This window comes from Microcaecilia unicolor, chromosome 3, assembly GCF_901765095.1.
Source record: "Microcaecilia unicolor chromosome 3, aMicUni1.1, whole genome shotgun sequence".
Classification (NCBI taxonomy): domain Eukaryota; kingdom Metazoa; phylum Chordata; class Amphibia; order Gymnophiona; family Siphonopidae; genus Microcaecilia; species Microcaecilia unicolor.
Genome location: NC_044033.1, coordinates 327,249,772 through 327,274,930, shown reverse-complemented (window position 1 = coordinate 327,274,930; position 25,159 = coordinate 327,249,772). Strand labels below are relative to the sequence as shown.

General features: G+C 45.7%; 1 protein-coding gene across 1 annotated transcript in view; it reads left to right on the top strand.

Annotated features, from left to right (window-relative positions):
• The window catches only part of SCAF8 (SR-related CTD associated factor 8), a 1,046,706-nt gene that overhangs the window by 559,704 nt on the left and 461,843 nt on the right, over nt 1-25,159 (top strand).

The following is a 25,159-nucleotide window of genomic DNA, read 5'->3' as shown; positions in this document are numbered from 1 at the left end:
AATCACCTGTAAGGTTGCCAGATTCTCTACTGGAGCCTCCCTTTAGTTTGTGTCTGAATCCAAAAGCTGTCAGAGTTATTTACACAACCATCTCACCCTTCAAACTGTTTGCATAGTGCCTCTGGCGTATATCAGATCAGGGCGCTTCTGGTTTCTTTGCCGTTAGTTCTCAGGGTGGACAGCTGAGCACTCAACTCAGGATCTTCTCCTTTCTTATGGAAATTCTTCATTCCATCGTAGTTGTGGTGCATTCAGTGGACTTTTTCATGCCTCTGAGCTTACCTTTAAGACTTTCAAGTCCCAATTTGTCCATCTATAAGAGATTTCTTCTCCTTCCAGTCTTGTGCAAGACTTACCCACCTCCAGTTTTGACTTTGTCTCGCTTCTTCTGCTTTCATGATAGTAGTAACTGCAGTTCTAAGGTTTGAGGGTATTTTGGTTCACTTTCATCTGGACGACTGGTTGGGTGGCGCTAGGTCTCTCCAGAAGAAGCTGCAGAGTCCATTTCCAGTTGTTTAGTTTATCTTCTGTCCATTGGTTAGGTAGTAAACCCTGTTGAGAGATGATTTGGAGTAGAGAGTTGCACGGGGCTGAAATCTTACCCATCCCTGTCCGTCCCTGTTGGAATCTTACCCATTCCCGCAAGAATTTAACCCATCCCCATAAGAATTTAATGGTACATAAAAGAAAATTCCGGTCAGCTCCCTCAGTCTCTCTCTGGATTTGAGCTACAGCACTGTAGGCAAGGAAGGAATGGAAGTTGAAACTTGGAACACTCTGGTGTGCACATGTAAGATTTGTCTCTGATTTACTGGCACTGTGTGCTGAGAGGTCACCACATGCATGCGCCAGTAGGTCAGGTGACATCCGATGCTCATGCCTGTGTCAGAGCTGAGGTCTGCGCATCAGCCCGGGAGCAAAAGGATTAATTGTAACATAGTAAGTGACAGCAAATAAAGACCTGAATGGTCCATCCAGTCTGCCCAGTAGTCAGCACTCATTATCAATGCATGATTAACCCTTTAGTGTCCAATGTTTCCATCAATCTGTTCCCATATGGCTTGTTAATGTGATATTATATACTTGATTATGATCTTTATTTCGTGTTTCTGAGACATAGACCATAGAAGTCTATCTGGCCCTATCTTTATGTTCCAACTGCTGGAGTTGCCGTGAAGCCCACTCCAGTCTATTGATCTTCTCATTTGTGAGACACAGACTGTAAAAATCTGTCCAGTACTGTCCTTATGTTCCAGCCACTGAAGTTGCTATTTAAGCCCTTTCCAGCCCATCCTGAACCAGATTGCCATGTATGAGACACAGGCCATACAAGTCTGCCCGGTATCAGCCCTAGTTTATCACTGCCAGAGTCGCTATCTTATCGTCACTTGACACATCCACATGCATGCAGACATTTAAGGTTAGATTTTTTATAACTTCCATTTTCTAATTAGAGATCCTCTGTGTTCATCCCATACCTTTTGAATTGCGTCATCATTTGTGTCTGTACCACCTCCTTAATGGAAGGCTTTCCACATTTGTGCTGTCAAAGCAAGGAAGAAGAGGAGGAGGAGGAGACAGCACTCAAAGAACTTGATACTCGGTAGATGAGAGGCTGGTGCAAGTGCAGCTTACACTTCCACGGAAACCTCGCAGAACTGCTTCCGTCCCCGCGGGAACCCCGCAGAACTGCTTACATCCCCGCGAGAACCCCGCGAACCCCATTCCCATGCAGCTCTCTAATTTGGAGCCCTATCAGTACTTTCTTATCTTGGAGTCTCCTTCAGTTCTCTTCAAAGCTGGGGGTCCTTCCATTGGACAGTATTGTCTTTCTTCTGGGACAGATTCGCTCTCTCCTGCACAGCCCATTATTTTAGGCAATGTACCTTAGATTCCATGACAGCTATGTCAGAAGTATTGCCTAGGGCTAGAGCACTCAGGAGCACTCTATCAATGTCCCACTGGTCTCACATTTTTCGAAAGAGTCTCCAACTGTGCTTTCAGTCACCATTTCTGATCGGGGTGTTCCTTTGCATTTGCCCCAATGGTTAAAGGTTACACAGAGGCCAGTCTGGGGGGACTGCAGAGCTCTCTGCATGGGACATCTTCCTTGGGATCGGTCCCCAGGGAAGCCCGCTGTACGATCTCTCTGTTAGAATTTCGGGCAATTCGTTCTGAGTTTGCAGTTCTTTTTCCAACATCTACTAGAGTCCTTTTCTAGGCGAGGGCTCTCATCTGTACAGTGACAGTAGTCTATGTCTTCTTTCCGTAGGGATGATGAGTCGTCTTTTCCAACAGATCACAGCTGTCCTCATGGCCTGGTCACTTCAGTACCTTTCGGAACTGTAGAATTTTCATATAGTAGGACAGCTAAGGTTCCTGCAGATTTCTCACTTGTCACAGCCTAGATATGGGAGAGTGATCTGTCGGGGCACTTTAGCACTTTTCCATCGTTGGGGCTCTCAATTTGCTTGGTACTCACAGCACCAAGTTTGAGTTGCAAGGCTCCTCCTCTCTTCAGTTGCAGGAAGAACAACAAAGTGGGAGGTCTTAGATGCTCTTCTTCTAAGTTCATTTCCTCAGTGGTCTCTTCTATGCAAACTCATTCAACAGATCAATCTTCTCTTGGTCCTGTACTCTAGATAGCATTGGTGTGGCCTTCCAATACTTGGTATGCTGCTATTGTGAGCCTTCTGTGGTCTTGAAGCTTCCAGAGTCTCCTGGTTTTCTTCTTCAGGGATCACTGGTTTTTTTTCTACTTGGGGCTTGGATTGGTCTTTTGGCTTAGTTCTTGGAGAGCGCTCTTGTTTCAGACATTATTGTTCTCTGAAGTCATGCTCTCTAGTCTATTTTCGTACTTGGTAAAGTTTTTTAAGTCTATATATACCGACAATCATATTTCTTCTGTGCATTCTTCCGTAGGGCAGTAGCTTTCTTATAAGACTTTCTGCTTCCTTATTTATAGGTGCTTCTGGTCTCCATGCTCGTATCAGGTGAAGGAATTTTTGCGAGCCATCCGGATTTTGTCCCCATCCGGATTTTGTCCGTTTCCTTCTGAGTATGAATTTAGTTCGTGCCCCTCAGTCATTGGGATCTTGATTAGCTTCTCTCGGTTCTCATTGCACCGTCTTTTGGGCCTTTGATAGGCCTGCTCCCTAAGGATTTGTCGCTCAAGTCAATCTTCTTGGGGGCCTTTACCTCTATTACGCATTGTTCTGTCTGGCAAGCGCCTTCCTTAACTCTCTCTCTTTGTTTGTTTTGGAGTTAACTGGATTTCATTGGTGGCGTACAGTATTTTGTCAGTCTAAGGGTTTTTTTCTCGGATCAGAAGTCCATTGCCACCTCTGTCAAGACAGTCCTTAGACACTATTTTTAATCCATCGTCAAGGTTAGACGATCAGATAGATAATATTTCTGTTATTCAGAGGGTTCCGCAGAGGGTTGAAGCGTCTAAGCCCTCCATTCATAGGTGGCTTAAAGAAAGGATGGTTTTGGTTTATCTTCTTACAAGGAACTAGCTCTGGAAGGACTGAAAGTCCTTTTACCACAGGGCAGGCAATGTCATGAACACAGCGTTTCTTTTCGTTTTGTTTCAGGCTGTCCCATACTATTCCTGGCATTCTTTTTTTTTGAAACTTTGTATATAGGAGGTAGTATCATCAGGATCTACCTTTTGGAGCCGAAGCTCTTACAGCTAGATGGTTTCTGTCCCTCCCTTAAATTTAGTGCTCTGTTACGTCCCATCAGTCACATTCTGAGCCAGTCCGCGAGGGGGGGGGGGGGGGGAACGACACTAAGGAATGAGAAATTAGATCTTACCTGCTAATTTGCTTTCCTTTAGTCCCTCTGGACCGGCCCAGGACCCTCCCTTTCCAGTGCTTTAGGGAAGATCTGCTTTGTCTGTCAACTGTAGTGATGATTAAAAAAAAAAAAATTTCAGTCAAACTAACCAGCCAATAAAGGCATTTAACTATAAAGTACAGATCTATAGGTCTTTTCCTGTATGCGCACAGTAGCTGTTTGAGTTCTCCGGTTGTACAGAAGCTTTCTCCTTTCTATCCTGCTTTGTAAAGATAATACTGAATCTGACTCTAACTGGCCAGGGCTCTATTGGCTCTCACGAGAGTCAGAGTTCTCTGTCTCCACCTGCTGGAAGGCATGCACAACCCATCAGTCACATTCTTGGCCGGTCGCAGGGACTAAAGGCAAGCAAATTATCAGGTAAGATCTCATTTCTCCTTTTCGCAAAAAACTGAAGAAATCAGCACGCAAATTAAGAGTCATACTGCACAATAGGGACATATCCCAAGCCTGATCCAATACTTGAAGTTGTTCTGATGTTAATGGTAGTGAGGACAAATTAATCACTGTCTGTGTGTATTGGAACAGGTTCGAGCCCCTCCCATCTCTTCCAGTTGACGTTTTTTTTTGAAGCTTTAGATTTTGATCGTTTATTCCTACCATTCTGATTCCTTTCAGTGGTTCTACTTTCCATTGAATCTGCACTTCCTTCTGAAATATTGTCAGAGTCCCATGATGATTCTTCAAACTCGACTTTATTTTTATCATCAAACTCAGTTTTTTTTGGACCAAGATTATACTCGTCCTAACTGATAATCATGCTCATCGCGATGTAACTTCTTGATTTTGGTCTTTCAAACTCTGTCTCTGAATGTATCCGTCGATGGTTTTAGCTCCAGACATCTACATATCATATTCATCTATGTTAATTTTCTTTTTTAAATCGTCCACCAGCTGAGTTACTTTCACCTTTGGATCAGTTTCCACCGAAGTAGGTTGTATGGACAGGCAACTTAATTATAGGGAACAATATTGGATTTTTCAATTGGATTCGGTAGCTCCTAAGGTGTTACATTTAGAAATAGAATGGTCTACTTTATTTTGGCGTGGGTACCTGTGGGTGGGATTTAATTATCGTATGAGATCAGCACGTAGTATTTAATAAGATAGATGCCACCGCCATTTTTAACTATTTGAAAATTTGGTCCGATAGACTGGTGGCTTTATGCGACAGGTAATGATTTTTCATTAGTATATCAATAATAAAGAGCTTTTGAATGTTATGTTGAGAATTACTAATCATATCTTGCTCTGCTTTTTTTAGGGGACTAGTCCTTGAATACAGTAGTAGTGAGACATGCATGTCGGACAATCCAGCGCCTGACTGGCACCTTTTCCATTAAGGAAATATCTTTATAAAGATAAGTGAAATATTAAACTTTGTTGAAGTTAGTTGAGTACAGCATTACAAATTGCATTACAAGTATAAACACTTTTAAGGAGCTTTATAAAATAATAGTATGTTTGGCTGATGAGGAGGTGGGTGCTGTCATTCTCAGTTGATTAAGAAGGTGTAAATAGGACATTATTTATTTATTGCATTGTATCCCACATTTTTCCTACCGTATGGCAGGTTCAGTGTGGCTTACATATTGTTAAAAAGGCGGTTACGAAATTTAGATTTGTAGAAGTCTAGTACATAATACAGAAGTACAATAAACACTTAGGTTGATATATTAGCATATTGTGAGAGAGGTGCCATTAATTGCTGTTCAACATGCACTGGTGTATAATATTGAGTCCCTTTTACCCAGTCCACCAGATGTTTCATTAAACATACTACATTGTATTTCCTAAGATCTGGAAGAGTCAGGCCACCACATCCCAAAGGCAGGGAGAGATGTTGCTAATATCTGGAAGAGCCACGCCACCACGTCCCAAAGCAGGGAGAAATGTTGCAAAGTAGAGCTTGGTGGAAAATATTAAAATCCTTATTAGCCAAACACATGGGAAACGTCTGGAGTACATATAACGATTTGAGTAATACCATCTTATAAAGTGCTATACAACACCTCGGGCTTAGGGTGCCCACAAACACAACAGATTTTGTGACTTTCAGCAATACAGTGAAATTTTTAAAATAAGCCCCTGCTTATTAGATAAATATCTAAGTATTTCAGTTTAATAGCCACTTTCTTAGGGGAAACTTCTCATTCTAATCTTCATATCTATACCCTCCAAAGGCGTATCCTCCAATTTAGTTAAGCTTAAACAAAAACTGGACACAAGATCATGTTGTTGTATCAAGGCCAGTACATTTATCAAAGAAACCCTTGGGGTGGGTTAACATTAACAATAAATTGTCAGCAAGTGCCATATACCTAATCTCCTCTCTCCCAACATTGAGACCATGAACTGACTCAGCCATGCGTGAAGTGGAGAGTAGAGGTTCCAAAGAGAGAATAATTAGTAGGGGGAGATTATGGGCAACCCTGCCTTGTTCCTTGGCCAAGGTAGAAGAAATCTGAATTTTTCCATTTACTAGCACAGCTAACTAAGATTAGTATATAGTATCTTTATCCAAATAACCCCCACCCCTCCTACAAAAACCATATTTCCTCAATATTTGAAAAGAAAATACCAGTCTACACAGTCAAAAGCTTCTGGGGAACCTAAGCTCACAAGTAAAACTGAAATTATAAGTTGCACTATGTCCCATGGCAGCTGCCTCCGAACATTCCATACCACCCGTCTACCCTGTACAAAACCAATCAGGTTATTATGGATTATTTATTTATTTATTTATTGCATTTGTATCCCACATTTTCCCACCTATTTGCGGGCTCAGTGTGGCTTACAATACCTTGTGAAGGATGGAAATACATTGTTACAATACGATTATGGGTTACATTGTGAGGAGTTATGGGAAGACAAAGTCAAGTCAAAAATCGTGAGGGCGTGGAAACCATGTGAAGTTACAGTGGGGAAAAGATAGGCGATAGAACAATTTCAAGAGAACATAGGGTATAACATTGTATCTGTGGTTGGAGTTTGAAGTGTGGTGATAATGCGGGGTGAGAGTAGTTCAGAAGGGAGTGTATTGATGCATTTCTATTAGTATGTATGGACTTCATGTGTTTTGATCCTTACATTAAATTTTCTCGAAGAGATGAGTCTTCAGTTGTTTGCGGAAGTTGGTTAATTCGTAGATCATTTTCAGGTCGCGTGGTAGTGTATTCCAGAACTGCGTGCTCATATAAGAGAAGGTTGATGCATGCAATACTTTGTATTTTATGCCTTTGCAATTAGGGAAGTGGAGATTGAGGAAGGTTCTGGATGATCCTTTAGCGTTTCTGGGTGGCAGGTCTATTAAGTCAGACATGTATGCAGGGGCTTCACCGTGGATGATTTTGTGGACCAAGGTGCATACCTTAAACGTGATACGTTCCTTGAGTGGGAGCCAATGTAGTTTCTCACGCAAGTGTTTTGCACTTTCGTATTTTGGTTTTCCGAAAATGAGTCCGGCTGCTGTATTCTGGGCTGTTTGAAGTTTCCTCAGTATTTGTTCTTTGCAGCCTGCGTATAGTGAGTTGCAATAGTCCAGGTGGCTAAGTATAAGTGATTGCACTAGGCTACGGAATACGGACCTTGGAAAGAATGGTTTTATTCTTTTCAGTTTCCACATGGAGTAAAACATCTTTTTGTTTGTGTTATTTGTTTGTGTATTCATCAGCCCAGCAGGACCAGGTGAGTTAGACAATTGTGCCTGCTTAATAGCATCCCGGATTTTTGAGCTGTTCTTTATTCTCATCACTTATCTGTGGGAAATGTGTTAGTAGTAGTAGTAGTAGTAGAAATTTAGGACGCCATATCCTCCATGGAGACATTCTGTTATGGTAAAAATCTTTAAAGTGTTGGTAAAATAATTCTCCGAGGACAAGCAGGCTGCTTGTTCTCATGTGGGTCGACGTCCGCGTCGGCCCAGGAACCGGCAAATTTTTTTGCAAGCAAAAATAAAAAAATTTTGCCAGGGTGTTCTGCCATGCATGCAGCGCAGACCAAGCATGACTTTCCGCCCGTCGCGCGAGTGTGTCACTTCAGTTTTCTTTTCTCTGTGCTCCTCTTTCAGGCCCAGGAAAGAGTCATTGCGAGTTTTTCACTTATTTTTTCATTATTTTCCTTTAAAAAAAAAAAAAAGTACCCGTAATTTCTCTTACTTTTTTCCCCCCTTTTAAAGTTTCCTTTGTTTTTTCGACCCACGCAGTTGGGTTTTTCTCTTTTTTTGTGCCTTTTTCTTTTTAACAGGCACAGATGCGTCTTTTGATTTCGCCGAAGCCGTTTTTCCTTTCATGTCATCAAAGACACCCAGCGGCTTCAACACGTTGTACTTGGTGCAACCAGAGCATCTCAGGTACAGATACCCACGCCTGGTGTATCCAATGCCTTGGGCCCGACCATAGCCCAGCCACTTGTAGCCTGTGTCTTCGTATGAAGAAATGGACTCAAGCGTCTCGAGAGGCCCAGCGAGAGAAGCTTTTTGGGGCTCGGTCTGGTCCTTCGACATCGGTACCTAGAGTGTCGGTGTCGACATCGAGGGAAGCATCAAAGTAGGGAGGAGAGGTAATGGCTGCTGAGAAACCAACTCGCGCTGGGAGCAGTGAGACGTCGAGTGGGTCTCCACTTGCCTCAAGGCCTCCTGTCATGCAGGCCCCCGGGACCGACTTTTGTCGGACCCAGCCCCGAGGAGACGTGAGGATTCCACGTCCTCATCGGTACCGAGGAGTCTCGATGACGGGCGTTGAGCGAAGGCAAAGAAGCACCATCATCGATCTAGTTCAACACACGGTGCCAGGAGCTCCAGGGCGTCGAAGGACTGCACCTGAGAAGCATCGGCACCGAATGAACCGCTCCCCCTCTATACAAGAGGTGCCAGTGTGTCGGTCTCCTGGCAGTCCGGTACCTGCTCCCAAGCCTCGGCAGATTCTGCCACCGTTTGTTCCACCGACCCCGCAGCCTTATCTGATGGCGGCTCTCGACGAGCGCATCCGGGCCCTGCTTGCAGAGCTTCTGGAAGGATTGCTGCGCCAGTCTGCTTCAGTGTTGGGGGTGCTTGCACCTTCCCTGCCGTCTGCTGCAGTGGCGTCTGGCCCTTCACCTGTGGTGAGGTTCCCGGCCTCAGTGCCGCCTGCGGCATCGGTGTCAGCTGCCACCCAGGTCGACTCCCCTTCGATGTCGGTGGAGGAAGCTTTGCCGCAGTCTAGGTGGGTGTGGGCCTCTCAACATCACCATCGAGGACGTCGTTCCTCGGCGTTGAGGCAGGCCCAGTCTTAGAGTGCCCTGAGGGAGATCATATCCGATATGGAAAAGGACCGTTCATGGGAGTCAGAGGAATATCCCAGGTACTTTTTTTCTGATGAGACCTATGGGATCCCTCTGAACCTTCCCCTCCACCTGAAAGGAGACTGTCTCCACCGGAGAGTCTGTCCTTTACCTCTTTTGTCCGGGAAATGGCTACGACTATTCCCTTCCCTATGGAGGTTGAGGATGAGCCCAGGGTTGAGATGCTCAAAGTTTTGGACTATCCTTCTCCACCAAGAGAGGCTGTGATGGCTCCTCTCCATAAGGTACAGGAAGAAGTCTTTATGCGGAACTGGTTGTTCCCTCTGTCTGACCCCATGATCCCAAAGAAAGCTGAATCCCAGTATCGGATCCATGGTGAACCTGGGTTGATGAAGTCTCAGTTATCACACAATTCCAAGGTGGTGGACTCCGCCCTCAAAAGAGCAAAGAGTACTAGAGACTATGCCTCGGTGCCTTCAGGCAGAGAAGCTAGGACATTGGATTCTTTTGGTTGGAAGATGTATCAGGCCGCTATGCTCTCTGTCCGAATTCAATCTTACCAGCTCTTCACGAGCATCCACTTGTGGAACTCCGTGAGGCAACTGTCCAGCTTGGTTGATGCCCTCCCTCCGGAGCAGGCCGAGCCTTTTCGCCAGGTGGTCAGGCAGCAGAAGACGTGTCGAAAATTCCTGGCCAGGGGCATGTTCGACACTTTTGATGTAGCATCCAGAAACGCTGCCCAGGTTATAGTGATGCACAGACTCTCATGGCTGCGTGTCTCTGACCTGGATCATTCGGTCCAGCAGCGAATGGCGGATGTCCCTTGCTGGGGGGACAACCTTTTTGGTGAGAAAGTAGTGGATCTTGTTGATCAAATCAAGCACAATGATGCTATGGATTTTCTCTCCCACTGGGCGTCTTCTGCTACAGCCTCCTCAATTATGTATTTTGGGGAGAAGAGGAGTGCTCCCTATTCCTATGCTAGGTGTAGGTGCACTCCTGCTTCTCGGCAGCCTGTCCAGTCTCAGCCCCAGCGCGTGCCTAAGGCCACAGCAGCTCTCCAGCAAAAGCAAGGGACGGACTTTTGACTGGCTCAAGTTAAGCATAGCCACAGTAACAGTGTCTCTACCGGTTGACTTGCCGGTTGGGGGGAAGTTAATGTTTTTTCACCAAAGGGTGGCCTCTCATAACCTCCGAGCTATGGGTTCTTCAAATAGTCCGGTTAGGATACACCCTCAGTCTCGAATCCAAACCTCCAAATTGCCCACCGGTAGCTCATTCTTACAGCTCCCAGCACAGGCAGGTACTTGCAGAGGAACTCTCTGCCCTTCTAAAGGCCCAAGCGGTCGAACCCGTTCCACCAGGGGAAGAAGGGCTGGGATTCTATTCCAGGTACTTCCTTGTGCAAATGAAAACAGGGGGGATGTGACCCATCCTAGACCTAAGGGCTCTGAACAAATTCCTTGTCTGAGAAAAGTTCAGAATTGTTTCCCTGGGCACCCTTCTTCCCATGATTCAGAAGAATGATTGGCTATGCCATCTGGACTTAAAGGATGCTTACACACACATCTCAATTCTTCCAGCTCACAGGAAGTATCTTCGATTTCGGTGGGAACACAGCACTTTCAGTACCGTGTACTTCTCTTTGGTCTGGCGTCTGTGCCCAGAGTGTTTACAAAGTGCCTAGCAGTAGTCGCAGCATCGCTACGCAGACTGGGAGTGCATGTGTTCCCTTATCTTGACGATTGGCTGGTGAAGAGCATCTCGGAGGAAGTTGCTCTACAGTCCATGCGAATGACTATTCAGGTGCTGAAGCTACTGGGTTCATAGTAAATTACTCCAAGTCCCATCTCACCCCTGTCCAAAAATTGGAATTCATTGGAGTGCTGCTGGACACGAGGACTGCTCGAGCTTATCTCCACGAGGCAAGGGCAGACAACCTCCTGTTCCTAGTGTCCATAGTTTAAGCATCTCGGCAGATCATGGTTCAGCAGATGTTGAGACACATGGGGCACATGGCCTCCACAGTTAATGTAACACCCATGGCACGTCTACATATGAGATCAGCTCAATGGTCCCTAGCTTCCCAGTGGTATTAAGCTGCGGGGGATCTAGAGGATGTGATTCAACTGTCCACTGACTTTCGGAATTCTTTTCATTGGTGGACGATTCGATCCAATTTGACCATGGGATGACAATTCCAAATTCCACAGCCATGAAAAGTGCTGACGACGGATGCATCCCTCTTGGGGTGCTCATGTAGATGGGCTTTGCACTCAAGGAGCCTGGTCCTTTCAGGAAAAAGGTCTTCAGATCAATCTCCTGGAATTGCGAGCGATCTGGAACACTCTGAAGGCTTCCAGAGATCGGCTGTCCAACCAAATCATCTTGATTCAGACAGAGAATCAGGTTACCATGTATTACACCAACAAGCAGGGGGGGCACCGGATTTCGCCCTCTGTGTCAGGAAGCAGTCCAGATGTGGCTTTGGGTGAGCTGTCATGGCATGTTTCTCCAAGCCACTTATCTGGCAGTCATAAACAACAGTCTATCCGACAGGCTGAGCAAGGTAATTCAACCTCACGAGTGGTCATTGAACATGTGCATAGCCCGCAAAATCTTCCGAGCATGGGGCACCCCCTCGGTGGATCTTTTTGCCACTCAGATTCAATCACAAGGTCCCTCAGTTCTGTTCCAGGCTTCAGGCCCACAATAAAGTAGCATCAGATGCTTTTCTCCTAAATTGGGGAACAGGCTTTCTATATGTGTATCCTCTCATACCTCTAATAGGGAAGACATTGCTGAAACTCAAGCAAGACCGCGGAGCCATGATTCTGATTGCTCCCTTCTGGCTATACCAGATTTTGTTCCCTCTTCTGGAGTTGTCCAATGATCCGTGGAGATTGGAGTGTTTTTCAGCCCTCATCACCCAGAACGAAGGGTCACTTCTACATTCCAACCTCCAATCTCTGGCTCTCACGGCCTCGATGTTGAGAGCTTAGTTTTCGCCTCCTTTGGTCTTTCAGAGGGTGTCTCTCGGGTCTTGCTGGTCTCCAGGAAAGATTCCACGAAGAAGTGTTATTCTTTCAAATGGAGGAGGTTTGCCATCTAGTGTGACAGCAAGGCCCTAGATCCTCTTTCTTGTCCTACACAGACTCTGCTTGAATACCTTCTACACTTTAACAAGACAACTCCATAAGAGTTCACCTTTGTGCAATTATTGCTTATCATCGCTGTGTGGAAGGTAAGCCTATCTCTGGACAGCCTTTAGTTGTTCGCTTCATGAGATGTTTACTTTTGTCAAAGCCCCCTGTCTAACCTCCACCAGTGTCATGGGATCTCAATGTCATCCTCATTCAGCTCCTTTTGAACCACTGAATTCCTGCCACCTGAAGTACTTGACCTGGAATGTCATTTTCTGGTGGCTGTTACTTCAGCTTGTACATAGTTACATAGTAGATGACGGCAGAAAAAGACCTGCACATTCCATCTAGTCTGCCCAACAGATAAACTCATATGTGCTACTTTTTGTGTATACCTACCTTGATTTGTACCTGTCCTCTTAAAAAGCACAGACCGTGTAAGTCTGCCCAGCACTATCCCTTCCTCCCAGCCACCAATCCCCGCCTCCCGCCCACCGGCTCTGGCACAGACCGTATAAGTCTGCCCAGCAGTATCCCCACCTCCCAACCACCACCCCTCCTCCCACCACCGGCTCTGGTCATTTTCTTGGTGGTTGATACTTCAGCTTGTAGGGTCAATGAGCTTCAGGCCCTAGTGGTGGATGCACCTTATACTAAGTTTCACACAACAGAGTAATCCTCCTCACGCACCCTAAGTTCCTGCTGAAGGTGGTGTTGGAGTTCCATCTGAACCAGTCAGTTGTCTTGCCAACATTTACCCCTCCTCATGCCCACCCTGGCGAAAGCAGTTTGCACACCTTGAACTGGCAAGAGAGCATTGGCCTTTTATGTGGAGCGCAACAAAGCCCTTCAGGGGAGTTGCTACTGGAAAATGCACAATCTCCAATTGGCTAGCAGATTGCATTTCCTTCATTTATGCCCAAGCTGAGCTGTCTCTGGAGGGCCATGTTATGGCTCATAATTTTAGAGCCATGTCTGTGGCTCACTTAGTCAGGCTCCATTGAAGAGATTTGCAAGGCTTCAACATGTCATCAGTCCACACAGTCACATCTCTCTACAGCCTTCAATCAGGATACCAGACGCGACAGTCTGTTTGGGCAGTCAGTGCTGCAGAATCTGTTCGGGGGTTTAAAATCCAACTCCACCCCCCTAGACCCATTTTTGTTCTGTTCCAGGCTGCACGCTGTTAGTTGTTTATAGTTTCAAGTCAATCTATGTTATGTCCTCACCTTTGCAAGGCCCAGTTGACCAATGTTCGTTGTTTGAGTGAGCCTGGCTGCTAGGGATACCCACATGTGAGAACAAGCAGCCTGCTTGTCCTCAGAGAAACGAAGATACTTACCTGTAGCAGGTATTCTCCAAGGACAGCAAGCTGATTGTTCTCACAAACCCGCCCACCTCTCCTTTGGAGTTGTTAATTGTTTACTTATATGCTTTTTGATTTAACTGAAGGGACACGCTCGCGCGATGGGCGGGAAGTCGTCAATGCGTGTGCGGTATGTGCTGAACGTGAACCAGAAGACTTGTGCAAAACTTTTTATTTTTGCTTGCAAAAAAATTTGCCGGCTCCTGGGCCGACGCGGACGTTGACCACATATGAGAACAATTAGCCTGCTGCCCTCGGAGAATACCTGCTACACATATCTTCATTGTTGGTTGTAATGTCTTGGTCTGTAACCATGGTATTACCATTCTAAAAGTACATTTAATAGAATCATGATTTTAACCAGCATCTAAAATTTAAGTAAGCTCCAGTCTATTCTGTCCTCCGTGGCATTGTCACATAGTAAATGATGGCAGGTAAAGACTAAAATGGCCCTTCTCTTTGGTCTAGGAAGGTGTTTAGGGTTGTGATAGTCACTCCATGGAGGTTTATAATGCAATTCAAAATAAATACTAGACAAACATAAAATCACAGCAATGACACATAAATAAGAGTTCAGGGTGGAGACGAGGGGGATGAGTAGGTGGGCTGGTTGATAAACATACTCATAAAGCATAACGTGATAATGATAATACTTGTTTGTAAGACATGTTTGTGGATTCAAGAAAAGTATAAAGTAATATGTTTTGTTTGGGTAAATTCTTAAATGTTCAGTCATTACTGCATCTAAACAAGAGGTCAGTGAAAATTATCAGGCAAAAAAGGATCTGTTTGTGAAAGTGGCGTCACGGTGCTTGATGGCCGTTTGATTTCTTAGCTCCTCACTCTTCCCCCAGTATTTAGCTATTTTGGGCCGCTTTCACGAGTGATAAAGGGTCTGCCTGACAGCGGAGAAAGCGGTGGGAGCCATGAGTAAATCGGGGGCTGCCTCCAGAAAAGATGGTGAGCGCCATTCCGTTTGACAACAGGGAAAGTGCTCACACAGCGCCACGTGTCACTGGCAGGGCCTTCGGGGTCCGATTCGGAATCGGCATTTTCCCATGCAGAGCAGCTGGAACAGAGCTTCCAAACATCGTGCTTCCCACAGCCTGGCGAAAAGCTTGGAAAGCGATCAGGCAGAAATAAAATCCTCTAAGGAGGAGATCCTGGAAAGGATCGATGTTATGAGTGCCGACATTCGTGAGCTGGGAGGCAGAGTAGAAGACTTGGAGGCTCGCATGGATGATCAGGGGGAGCAGCTTAATACGGCGGAAACCAGGCTTACCCAGGTGCTCGCAGCTTGCGATGATCTCCAGTATAAGATCAATGATCTGGAGAATCGTGGCCGTCGTAAGAACCTTCGCTTCAGAGGAGTTCTGGAGGCGCGAGATGGTGAAGACGTTCCCGCTATTGTGAGACTTTGTGTGGCAAGCTGCTGGGAGCTGATCTGAACCCTACTGAAAGTATTATAGAACGTGCACATAGGGCCTTGAAAAACAAGCGGACAATTGCCCTTGCGACATAATTGTCCGATTTGCATCATTTACCTTCAAAGAAAAAGTTTTGCAATGTGCTCGCCAGTCGGGTACAGTGGCGTATAACGATGCTTGTGTGGGGGTTTTGCCAGGACCTCTCGCTCTTCACATTAGCACAGAGACAAGCCATGAAGCCAGCACTTGATATTCTAATTAAAGAGAAGATCTCGTACCGTTGGGCCTTTCCCTTTCACGCTCTGCTTTACATTTAAAGGAGCAGCATGCCGGGTGAGACATGTGGCAGAGGCCTGGAGAGGCTACACGAAGCAGGTTTGACGCAACATGCTTCACCTCCAGTGGAAATCGCATCGGACACCAGGGAGAAATTGCAACGATGGAAATGGTTTTCTCGCAAGGGGAAGTGAACCTTACTATCAACCTGATTGTTTTGTGACTTTCCTGCTAGCGGGGCTTTCTTTTGGGTGCTCTAACAATTGGACTAATCCTTTGTTGTTTCCTTTGATGCTTTTCTAATATGCTGTAGAGAATATGCTTGCTGTGGGGCGAGGTGGGTTTGGGTGAGTAGACAGTAGGGGTAAGATGAGGAATGGATAAGAGTATGTTTGGATAGTATGACGGGTAGGAGGGGGTTAGCGTGGATTGAGTGTTTCTAATTCTTCGTTTGATTATGTGGTAGTGTGGGTTTGTCGACTGGATAATGGGGAAGATGCTGAGAGAGATTTTAAGGATGTCTTAGCCCAAACGTTAGGGTTGGGGTGTGTGAAGTGGTTTGATAGCAATGATAAGTAGGGGGGAGTGGGGGGGAGATTTGAGTGTGCTGTGTGGTACTGTGGCTCCTTGTTCTATTTTCCTAGGTGGGAGGATTTGTTTGTTTCTCAGCCTAGTGGTTGGAGGGAGGGGAAGGGGGTATGGTAGACTGTGGGGAGAAGGTGGGTGGGGGGACTCCCTTTTTTTTCACCTGTGGTGGTGTTCTGGTTGGGTCGGGGGGGCTTCCACTTCTCCTGTTCCACATACGTCTTGCCTGGTAGTGATTAGGTTATACCTATGAGTAAATCTTTAAAGTTTTTGTCTTTTAATGTTAAAGGCCTTAATTTCACCTCAGAAGCGTCAAAAATGTTTAAGGAATTGGTGCATCTGAAACCTCATGTGGTGTTCCCTCCAGGAGACTCACCCTGCGAAGGGAACACGAACGGTACTTGACCTCTCCTCAGTTATCCAACTGTTTTTTGTGCCTGTGCTTCTGACGGCTCTAAAAAAAGGGGTGTTGCGATACTGCTACATTCATCTTCTCTGCAGGTGCAAGTGGGTAGGGTGCAGAGGGACACAGAGGGGAGATTCTTGCTTTTAATCTTACAATTGATAACAGGCTCTTAATTTGGGTTTCCTTATATGCTCTGAATGAGGGATAGGTAGGATTTTTTCGGAAGGCAGTGGGTCGCATCACTTCATGTCCCTTCGGGTAGTTGATCATTGGGGGGGACTTTAAACGCGATGTGTACTCCAGATTGGATTAATCAGGCAAGCCTTCTGTAGTTGATGGTCAAGTATCCCGCGCCTTTAATCAGTCCTGTGAGAGACATCGGAGTTGTAGACGCATGGCGGGTTGTACACCCACGTGCTCGTGATTACTCGTTTTTCCTCCTCACTTCTATGATACCTATTCGCGAATTGATTATGTGCTGTTGGACATCTCGTTAACTCATGCTGGATGGGAGGCGCACATTGTCCTTGTACTCTATCGGATCACGCCCCTGTTTGGATTGTTTGCTCTTCCTTGGGGAGGAGGACAGGGATAGTAAGTTGGACCTTAAATACCACGTTACTGAGGGGATGAGGATACTTGGGGGCTATAGGCAAGCTTTTTAAAGAGAGTACATAGGGGTTTAATGTCTAATTCAGGCCCAGCCCTGGGAGTGGTCTGGGATGCCGTGAAGACTGTTTTCCTGGGGATTTTTCCTTCAGAAGGCTAGTTCTAGGGCAAGGAAACAACGGGCTGAGGTGGCGGGGTGTATGTCCCGTTTATCGGCTCTTACTGAACAGCACAAGATATCACACTCAGTGGATACTTTACGTGAGATTCAGGGTCTTCGCTTAAAACTAGACCACATTTATTCCACCCAATTGCAATTTGTTAATGCCAAATATCAGTGTTCTCAATATGTCCAGGCCAATAAACCTAGTAGGGCTTTGGCGATCAAGTTGGCGCAGCGAAAAATTGATCGTACTATTTGAAAGTGGGGGATGGCAGAGGTGCTATGTTACCTCCTCGGGTAAGATACGACAGCGCTTTCAGGAGTTCTATCAAGAACTTTACTCATCTGATATTAACCCGTCTATAGGGGAATGAATACCTTTCTCTCGGCTTATTCTCTTCCACAATTATCTGTGGCTCAGCAGGAAGGTCTGGATGGTCAGGTTTCTGTGGAGGAAGTATCGCGGGTCATTAAAGCTTTGCCATCAGGGAAATCGCCGGGTTTAGATGGCCTGCCCAACAAATTTTATAAAACCTTTTGTGGGGAGTTGACTCCATTGTTGACCGAGCTTCTTAATGCGGTTTTAACGGGAGAGGGACTTTCCTTCTTCCATGCGGGAAGCTTGGATTGCGGTACTTCCTAAGCCTGGAAAGGATAAGATGGAATGTGCATCCTACCGTCCAATTTCTATATTACATTTGGATGTAAAGATTTTAGCGAAGGTGCTAGCAAACCGACTAGCGAGGGTCTTGCCCTATTTAATACATCCTGATCAGGCCGGCTTTAATCCCTAATAGACAAGCTATGGATAATGTTCGTCGTATGCTTCATCTGATCCAGGTATCAAAGAAGAACCAAGCTGTCGGTCTGTTTGTTGGGGTCTGGATGCGGAAAAGGCCTTTGACCGTGTGCATTGGCCTTTCATGCTCCAGGTACTAGACAGATTTGGGGTGGAGACGGGGTTTCTGTAGGTGGGTGGAGGCTCTTATATCATCTCCCCGAGTGCGTGTGTTCGTATAAATGGTGGCAATTCCCAGGGGTTTTCGCTTTATAGTGGTACTCGACAGGGGTTCCCATGTCCCCGCTGTTGTTCGCCTTGGTTATGGACCCCTGGCTGTTTCTATCCGTATGGATCCCAACATAACGGGTATCATGGTGGGGTCATCAGGAGTATAAAATAGCTCTGTTCGCGGACGAGTTTTGCTCTCTTTAATGAGGCCCCGGCCCTGCTCTCTCCCGAACCTTATGCAGAAGTTGTGCGCGTACTCTAAGGTCTCTGGATTTAATTAAATCTGAGTAATCGAGGCCTTGGCTCTTGGAATTTCCACTCCGGTTTAGACTCTCTAAAATCTACATTTTCTTTTCGTTGGTTACAAAAGGACTCACTATTTGGGTGTTACCTTAACTCCGGAGTTAGAGGGCTTGTTTCGGCTAATTACCCTCCTTTGTTGAAATCCATTTATAAGGACTTGGACAGGTGGGAGAATATAGACCTCTCCTGGTTAGGCAGGATTGCCACGTTAAAGATGAATGTCTTACCCAGATTATTATACCTCTTTCAGGTATTACTGTTGTGGATTTCTAGGGTCTATTTATCTAAGTTGCAGGACCGCTTGATTCGGTTTGTTTAGTCTAATAAACACCCACGCTTGCCTCGGGCATTGCTGTATTGGCTCGGAAGAAGGGAGGTCTGGGAGTACCTAACATTCTGTGGTACGACAAGGCTGCTCAGGCGAGACCGGCCTTTGAGTGGTTTCAGGCTCACCCCCACAAAAGTTGTGGGTACACATGGAGCAGGGCGAGATGGGGTCTCGGTCCTTCCGTTCTTTGTTATGGCTTCCTGCTAGGTTTCGAGGCTTGGGGAGTGACCTGAATCCTTCAATCGCGTCCACATTCCATTATTGGGATGGACTTCTCATTAAGCCAGATGGGATGCTTTCCTCGCTCTCGCCTATAGCCAATAACCCTCTCTTTGCTCCTGGGCTTCAGCCAGGGCCTTTCGCACGGTGGGCTTCCCTGGGGCTGGTGTCTTGGGGCCAGCTCTTTGAGGATGATTGATTTCATTTGATTCTCTTAAGGACCAGTTTTCGCTTCTACCCCAAGAATGTTTGCTTATACACAGTTACGACATTTCTTGTCTTCTTGAGATATCCGTTCGAAAATATTGCGTGAAGATTCTTTTCTTGAAGATCTTTGCGAAGATTCCCGGACCACCAGAGGGTCTCATTACTTGTCTGTACTCTTACTTGAGTCATCAACTTCGCCCTAGCCTACTTCATAGAGAGCGCTGGCATCAGGAGCTAGGGGTTACCTTGATGAGGCTGATTGGGCGGCTTGGGAGAATGGTTGGGCGAAGGTACCAATAGCTGTTCCCTTCCAGGAAAAAATGTGTTAAAAGGTCTTTATAGATGGTACTTGACACTGCGAGGTTAGGCCACATGTTTTCGGATGTATCTCCCTTGTGCTGGCGTGGATGTGGCCAGAAAGGAACTATGGGTCACATATGGTGGTCTTGCCCAAAAGCCAGGGCATATTGGAAATCTATTAAATAAATATTACAATATTGGTTCGGAGGCCTGTTAATGGTCTCTGAATACTTTCCCTTTTCCAAAAAAACAGCCTGGTCTTACCAAATCTCAGGGGTTAATTGACCAGGCAGGCCATGTTGGCGGCGAGAGTGGTATTAGAAGCATATTGGAAGTCCCCCGAAGTTCCTTCTAAAGCGCGATGGTTGAACAGGTTGTGGTACATTTGCGAGCGGGAGAGACTTGCTCTGAGCAAAGTCGTACTGTGGCGAAGTGGGAGATAATGTGGGAGCCTTTCCTGAAGAACTGAACTGTTCCTGTTAATAGTTACTTGGTGGGGAGGTGTGGGTGGGGTGGGGGATTGGTGGGATGATAATAAGCTAGTGGGATTATAAGTGTCTAGGGGGAGTTGGGGGAGAGATTTAAACTGATAAAAAAGTTGAAGATAAGTTTGTTATATGGATCTTGTTGACTTTTGTCATCGATTATCTGCTTTGGGCTGTTGAGCAATGTGCTGGGGTTTTATGTACTGATTTTGTCTTATGGCCTTTATTGCTGTTTGTACATTTGTCAATGTTCAATAAATTCTTCAAAAATTTAAAAAAAGGATCTGTGTAAAGAACTAGTTCGGTAATCATCAGTGAAGTAATAACTGTTGATGTTGAATAATTGGGTTAGAATCTGAATGAGGGACTATGATAAATAAGATATAAAAAAGTGTAGGTGAGCATTGGGGAACACTGCAGATATGAAGAATTTAGAGAGAGATGAAATTTACTGTCCTTCAAATCTACCCCTCATATTCTTGTATGAGCAAGACTTGCAAACAGAGGTAGTCGTCAAATGAGACATGGAGCAGCAGTTTTACCAGAATTTAATGCAGTCTGGATATCATTAACCAAGCTTGCCAATTCCTTGTCAGTACTATGTCATCGGTGAAACCCCAGTTACCTGGGATGTAGGGCAGGGACATCACGTTGGGAGAGAACTACTGTCAGCTTGGATATAAAAGGCAAATAGAAATAGATGTGTTTTGAGATGGATCACATAAACAAGTTATTTTTTCAGTATTGGATACACAATGCCTGCTTGCAGAAGAAAAAGATCTTTGCCATATGCAGGCTGGTATTAACCATACTACATACTATGAGAGCTAAGCCTAGAAGAGGATGAGTAACCAAGAGGTGAGGTAGTGGCCATTATCTTTGAAATACTAAGGAGAAGGGCGTATTATGTCTTATAGAAACCTGAGTGGAGGAGGGGAGCTGAATGGCTTTTGCTTGTTATTGTCCACAGGATTTAGTGTATTAAATGTAGCTTTAATTTATAAATAGTGCTTGAATTGTTCTGTAATACTAAGCTAGGCAAAGGGAGATGTGAAATATTTTCTGAAGACATCCAAATTTTGTAGAGAGCTCCTTTTTATCATACTTTACCAGCCAACAAATAGTTCAATTCGGGCTGTTAAAGATCTGATAAATTTTATTACTTAATGTTCCCTGGGCTATTATAAATTGTCAGTATTAGGAGATTTTAATATGTTGTGAGATACAGCCCCTTTGGAGGTGCTTGGGAATTTTTTATTTAGTATCTTCTACTCATGTGAGGGGGACATATTTTAGATTTAATTTTTATAAAGGTGGTGGATTTTTATATTTCTACTATATATCTGGCGGCCTTGGTGCCAATGAATTGGTATGACCATTTTGCTTGTCTGGTTGATGTCCGTAAAACCAGTGGCTGGGTTCCATAAGGTTGAACAAAAATGGTTTGTGATATAAGTACATAAGTACATAAGTAATGCCATACTGGGAAAAGACCAAGGGTCCATCGAGCCCAGCATCTTGTCCACGACAGCGGCCAATCCAGGCCAAGGGCACCTGCAAGCTTCCCAAACGTACAAACATTCTATACATGTTGTTCCTGGGATTTTGGATTTTTCCAAGTCCGTTTAGTAGCGGTTTATGGACTTGTCCTTTAGGAAACCGTCCAACCCCTTTTTAAAACTCTGCTAAGCTAAACCGCCTTCACCACATTTTCTGGCAATGAATTCCAAGAGTTTAATTACACGTTGGGTGAAGAAAACATTTTCTCCGATTTGTTTAATTTACTACACTGTAGTTTAATCGGCATTGCCCCCTAGTCCTAGTATTTTTGGAAAGCGTGAACAGACGCTTCACATCCACCTGTTCCACTCCACTCATATTTTATATACCTCTATCATGTCTCCCCTCAGCCGTCTCTTCTCCAAGCTGAATAGCCCCTAGCCTCCTTAGTCTTTCTTCATAGGGAAGTCGTCCCATCCCCGCTATCATTTTAGTTGCCCTTCGCTGCAACCTTTTCCAATTCTACTATATCTTTCTTGAGATGCGGCGACCAGAATTGAACACACATACTCAAGGTGCGGTCGCACCATGGAGTGATACCAACGGCATTATAACATCCTCACACCTGTTTTCCATACCTTCCTAATAATACCCAACATTTTATTCGCTTTCCTAGCCGCAGCAAACTGAGCAGAAGGTTTCAGTGTGTTATCGACGATGACACCCAGATCCCTTTCTTGGTCCATACTCCTAACGTGAAACCTTGCATTACATAGCTATAATTCGGGTTCTTTTTTCCCACATGCATCAACCTTGCACTTGCTCACATTAACACATCATCTGCCATTTAGCCGCCCAGTCTCCCAGTCTCGTAGGTCCTCTTGTAATTTTCACAATCCTGTCCGCGAGTTAACGACTTTGAATAACTTGTGTCATCAGCAAATTTAATTACTCGCTAGTTACTCCCATCTCTAAATCATTTATATGCGAAACATGGAACCAGGAGGGTTTTTTTTTTTAGAAGGGGGGGGGGGTCTAAACTAACCTGACATGAGAACTGGTGGGTGAGAATTAGTAGCTGCAAACTGAAACTTGGTCAGTTAGTTTGAGAACACGTTTTTGAAAGAGTTGGCCTTAATACAGATGAAAAGACAGAACCATTTTCTAGCACCCTTGATTTCTTTCAGGATTTATTGGTTATGCGATGAAAGGGTAGACAGCTAGAAAGGAAATTATTTGAAAAACAAGGATGCACAATGATTTATTGCCTTGCCATACACTTTGAGAATTTTATGGCAGCTAAGAACAGTTAATCCTCTCTGGTAGGAGAGATCAGAAAATGTCCATAAGACACATTTGAAATGTTATGGCATTGAAGCATATACCAGAGGTAATTGCAGAGAATGTATTAACACCAGACGATTTGTGCAATGTTGTTTTTCCTGTCAAGAAAATATTGAGGAGTTACTCTGAGGTGTTTTCACGGTTAGAAGGAGAAGGGCTTAGAAATGGCCGCATGATGAGCGCATGAGTGGATAGCTCCGGGGACCTGGGTCGGAGATCTGCAAAAGTAGGTACCGCCCGACGTTTACCCGAGTCTGAACCGGGCCCGGAAAGCTGACAGAGACCGGACAGAGTTGACGGCCCCACTGGAGTTCAGTTTGGTGAGCGGGAGGTCCGGGGGCATCACACCTGATCCGGGCGACCTCAACATCGACCTGGACCGTACTGGCCCCGGATCCAGCGCTACCTGGGCCCCAGCCGACGTCGCCGTAACTCCCCAGCGTGCTGAACGGAGATCGGTGCCCTGACCCCAGCGGCTGCCAGGTGGGAGGATCAGGCGGTGAGTGCCCCCGGGCCGGCCAAAGGGCGCCGAGAAGGCAGACCAGGGTTGGGCAGGAGCAACACGTAGGCGGACCCACCTGGTGGAGGATCCAAGCCTGGAGGAGTCACTCCGGCAGAATGAGGGCCCAGACCGGGAGGCGCCGAGCGACTCCCGAGCAGAGGAGTCCAGAACCGTGTGATCCGACCGGCGTTGGAAGAGAGCCGTCCCAACCCCCCCCCCCCCCCATCCGCCAAGCGGGAACCAGCTGGCAGCCATTGCACCGTCCTAACCAGTGGAAATGATTAGGATGCTCCCGATCGAGCAGAACACGCCCACCACAGCTCCAGACTGCTGAGGGCAAGCGATCCCACCTAAGTAGCGTCTGATTGAGCCGGCAGGTGACCCACCTTCACCCCGGAGCGTGGACGAGCCTACATAACAAATATCTCTCCAAATTTCTACCTCCAACTAAGGCCACAGCACCGGTCCTGCACAACAAATATCTCTCCAGATTTCTACCTCCAACTAAGGCCACAGCACCGGTCCTGCACAACAAATATCTCTCCAGACTTCTACCTCCAACTAAAACCACAGCACCAGTCCTGCACAACAAATATCTCTCCAGATTATACCTCCAACTAAGGCCACAGCACCGAACCAACCATTGACACAACTCTTAAAGCGACAGAGTTGCTATATCCTGGAGCAAAACATCTAATGATCTCTCCTAAACCCAGCCACCAACACAACCCAAGAATCGCAAAGCTACTACAACCCCACGATGGCACAAAGCATCTTACACCCCTGACGCAGGGCATTGTTGCTCCTGGGAGGAAGACGGAACCACCAAGAGGCAAATGATCGTGGCCTTAAGAAACGGATACAGGAGGACGCGCGGGCCACTCCTGGGAGGCAGACAAACCACCAAGAGCCACCTGAACCGAGGCCTAATAGGAGCCAAACTGATCGGTCACCAAAATGAATACCTTCAAATTGCTCCTATTAATTTACTCCTTATTTCTGCTTCACCTAACACTGACTACCCCACTTGTAGAAAACAACATCATTCCCATAATACTCAATCCACAAAGAGCTGACAGGCACACCTCACCAAACCGATAACAATCAAAACAAAGGAAGAACATTAACATGTGGACACCGCATAAAAAGGTAAATAACCCCCATAATAGACCCACAACAACAAAGAACTGACAACTAACAAAAATCCACACAACCTCGAACCTAACCGAACCCTACCAAATAATTCAAGTGGGATATATAAACGCCAGATCAATATCCAGCAAAACAACAATAATAACAGATTGGATCACGGCAGATAACCTTGACCTGCTATTCATCAATGAAACCTGGATCCATGATCACAATGACCCCATAATCTTAGATTTATGTCCCCCAGGATACGAAATCACTCACTGGACAAGAAAAGGCAAAAGAGGCGGAGGCATAGCACTAATCCATAGATCCCATTCACTGTAACAACACAGCTGGGTCCATACACACCCCAACTCGAAATTAGCCTCAGTTAGAATCCACCAGCCTTGTTTGACCACATAAACGTCGTCCTGTTTTATAGACCACCAGGTAACTGGCATGAATGCCAACCACACTTCATGGATTTCATATCAAATACCTGTGTTTCCAACTCCAACCTACTTATAATAGGGGATATTAACTTACACCTCAACCAATGCACGTGGAATGCAAGGACTTCCTCCAACTATGGGACCTCAACTGGCCAAATATGCAAGCAAGACATGTCAAAGGACACATACTCGATCTCCAACACACAAAACTATCCTCAGACCTAACATATCACTAATAGACACAAAATGGACAGACACACCAT